The sequence below is a fragment of the Triticum dicoccoides genome, chromosome 1B, assembly GCF_002162155.2.
Source record: "Triticum dicoccoides isolate Atlit2015 ecotype Zavitan chromosome 1B, WEW_v2.0, whole genome shotgun sequence".
In the NCBI taxonomy this organism is placed as follows: Eukaryota; Viridiplantae; Streptophyta; class Magnoliopsida; order Poales; family Poaceae; genus Triticum; species Triticum dicoccoides.
The window spans coordinates 34713261-34717286 of record NC_041381.1 but is presented as its reverse complement, the minus strand read 5'-3'; positions in this window follow the sequence as shown (position 1 = coordinate 34717286).

Below are 4026 nucleotides of genomic sequence, written 5' to 3'. Positions count from 1 at the left end.
TCTTTCTTGCCATGGGAGAAGTGCTTAGCTTTGGGTTCAATCTTGCGGTGTCCTTTCCCAGTGACAGCAAGGGCAGCAAGGCACATATTGTATTGTTGCCATCGAGGATAAAAAGATGGGGTTTATATCATATTGCATGAGTTTATCCCTCTATATCATGTCATCTTTCTTAATACGTTACTCTGTTCTTATGAACTTAATACTCTAGATGCATGCTGGATAGCGGTCGATGTGTGGAGTAATAGTAGTAGATGCAGGCAGGAGTCGGTCTACTTGTTACGGACGTGATGCCTATATACATGATCATGCCTAGATAATCTCATAATTATTCGCTTTTCTATCAATTGCTCGACAGTAATTTGTTCACCCACCGTAATACTTATGCTATCTTGAGAGAAGCCTCTAGTGAAACCTATGGCCCCCGGGTCTATCTTTTATCATATACGTTTTCAATCTACTTTTATTTGCATCTTTACTTTTCCAATCTATATCACAAAATACCAAAAATATATTTATCTTATCATATTATCTCTATCAGATCTCACTTTCGCAAGTGGCCGTGAAGGGATTGACAACCCCTTTATCGCGTTGGTTGCGAGTTCTTTGTTTGTTTGTGTAGGTTCGTGGGACTTGTGAGGAGCCTCCTACTGGATTGATACCTTGGTTGTCAAAAACTGAGGGAAATACTTACACTAATGTGCTGCATCACCCTTTCCTCTTCAAGGAAAACCAACGCAAGCTCAAGACGTAGCACGGTGTTGATGGCTTCGGCCCAAAACTTGTATGGAGATTTGAACTCCGCCATCATAGTCCTTGTCGCGTCCATCAATGTCCGGTTCTTCCTTTCCGCTACACCATTTTTGTTGAGGGGTATAGGGTGCGGAATATTGGTGCTTGATCCCCTCATCACTAAGAAACTCATCCAAGGTGTAGTTCTTGAACTCGATGCCGTTGTCACTTCTAATCATCAAAATCTTTGCTTCGTGTTGACATTGATCTTCATTTGCAAAGTTGATGACAGTTTGTTGAGTCTCACTCTTCCTCTTGAAGAAGTATACCCATGTATATCTTGAGTAGTCATCCACAGTCACCAAGCAATACTTTCTTCCACCAAGACTAACAAAGTATGGAGGACCAAAGAGATCCATGTGAAGGAGCTCCAAGGGCCTCTTCGAGTAGATGATAGTCGAGGGTCGGTGAGCCGTTTCATGAAGCTTTCCTTCGATACAAGCACTGCAAGCATGGTCTTTGGCAAAACTCACATTTGTTAGTCCACGGACGTGATCCCCTTTGAGAAGACTTTGCAAAGATCTCATATTGACATGGGCTAGTCGGCGATGCCAAAGCCAACCCACATCAACTTTAGCCATTAGGCAAGTCGCGGTCTTAGTGGGCCGCTCTGAAAAGTTCACCACATAGAGACCGTTCTCGACATGCCCAACAAATTCTACTTTAAGAGTCTTGCTCCACAAAAGGGCCACGGTATCAAGATCAAAGAATGTTGCAAGGACCATAAGTGCAAGTTGACGAAAGGAAAGTAAATTGTATGCAAGGGACTCAACAAGCATGACCTTCTCAATAGATAAATCTTGAGAGATGACCACCTTGCCAAGTCCCAATACCTTAGAAGTTGGGGCATCACCAAATTGGACACGGGTGGGCATAGATGGAATTGGATGCAGATCCACCACCAAATCCTTGCTCCCGGTCATATAATTTGTTACTCCACTATTGAGCAACCATGACACACCACCGAAAGCAAACTCCTACACAAGATCAGTGCTTGGATTTAGGTACCCATTTTTGAATGGGTCCTTTGATGTTAGTAACAAGGGTCTTAGAAACCCAAATAGACCATTCAATGTACTCATAATAAAAACCAACAAATTTGGCATAAACATGTCCATCACTAGAACGGCACAAAACATAAGAGGGGTTAAAGTCGCCCGGCTTTGTTGATAGGGGCGGTTTTGCCCTTCTTGGCATTACCACCCACTTCCTTGTTCTTCTTCTTCTCATGAGCACCCTCACCCGCCTTGAAAAAGGTGTCCTTGAGCCGGAGAGATTGCTTGGTCTTGTTCTTCTTCTTCTTATTTGACTTGGGTACAAATCCAAGTCCTTCCTTTCCTACAACTTCCATTTGATTGCTCAAAAGGTCATTGAGGTTCTTCTTGCCTTGTATGCAAGTCACAAGGCCCTTCTCAAGTTGCTCTTTCAACTTAGCATTTTCCTCCACAAGATGCACATGCTCACAACAAGGGTTAGTAGCATGGGCATTATCAATTAGAACAAAAGGAGGGCAAGTGGAAATCTCCTTGGTTAGCTTCACTTGAAGTTGATCAACGACTTGCACAAAGTAAAGGAAAGAGATAACCACAATTGGAGCCGGTGGAGACCAGGATGTGCTGCCGAAGTTCCTTCCCTTTGGGGGAAGTACGTCTTCGTTGGAGCGGTGTGGAGGCACAATGCTCCAGAAGAAGCCACTAGGGCCACCGTATTCTCCTCACGCCCTCACACAATGCCGGATGCCGTTATTCCACTAGTGGTGCTCTTGAAGGTGGCAAACAAACCTTTACAAACAAGGTTGGGGCAATCTCCACAACTTGATTGGAGGCTCCCAACGATACCACGGAGCTTCACCACGATGGAATGTGGCTCCGAGGTGACCTCAACCGTCTAGGGTGCTCAAACACCCAAGAGTAACAAGATCCACAAGGGGTTAGTGGGGGGAATCAAAACTCTCTTGGTGGAAGTGTAGACCTAGGCCTTCTCAACCAATCCCTAGAAAATCAACAAGTTTGATTGGCTAGGGAGAGAGATCGGGCGAAAATGAGCTTTGGAGCAACAATGGAGCTTGGGGAAAAGAGGTGAGTCTTCTTGGGGAATAAGACCCCCTTTTATAGTTGGGGGAACAAATCCAACCGTTGTGCATCACACAGCCCGCAGACAAGCGGTACTACCGCTCCAGGAGCAGTACTACCATTCCACGAGCGGTACCACCGCTCCTTACAGGATACACGGGAGAAGGAAAAACAGGGGAGAAAAGCAGAGGAAAGAGCGGTGGTAGCCGCGGTAGTAGGAGCGGTACTCCCAAATTCTGCGGACAAACAATTAGCACGGTAGTAACCCAGAGACACCACTATATAACCCGACACAAAAAATCGAGGTCCCATCAACGAGCGGTAGTGCGAACGGTGGTTATAGCGGTACTACCGCTTGTGGCTTTTCTCCCCTACTCCGATGCAAACGGGGGGCAACTCAAAGAAACGATGGGTGCAGGAAGAGTGTACGTGTTGATTCCACCCAAACCATTCCGATGCGGACCCCCTCTTGATAGTACAGTATTCCCTACGACTCAAGTCCACCAGAAAAGAAACGCGGGAAAGAAAACCGTCTTCTTGAAACTCCGAGGGGCACGAATCGTCTTGTGACATATGCTTGATAGTCTGAAAAGCTCAATGCACACGATTAGTCCGCAAACATGTTGTCATCAATCACCAAAACCACTTAGGGAGAAATATGCCCTAACACTTATGTTCAGAGATAGGTTGAACACCAAGGCAAACTTACTCCACAAGACCATATCCACCGAGTCCTTCGGCCCATTATGTGATCATTACTGCGAGGACGTGGCTCACCTTATCATCCTATGCCCTGAGACAGCATAGGTTTGGATGTTCCTCGCCCTCAATGCCCCTACCACCATCGCCACATTTGGGATCCTCACACCCCGCTAGGGCCTTTACATCAGCATTTGGCCCACCGTCACCCTCTTCATCTTTTACAAAATATGGGACTCTCGCAACGCCTGTGTTTTCTGCAACGAGCATCACTCGGTGTATGACACCCTCAGAAACATTATCTCCGACCATTTTCTCTGGATCTTCATATTTAGGAACCCTGCTACTAAAGAGGCTACTATGTCCCGGACATCTAACTCTCCTCCCACTATGTAAACTGATGTGACTTTACCTACAAGATTCTTGAGTGCATTCATGTGGGGATCCCCCACCCCCACCCCCCCCC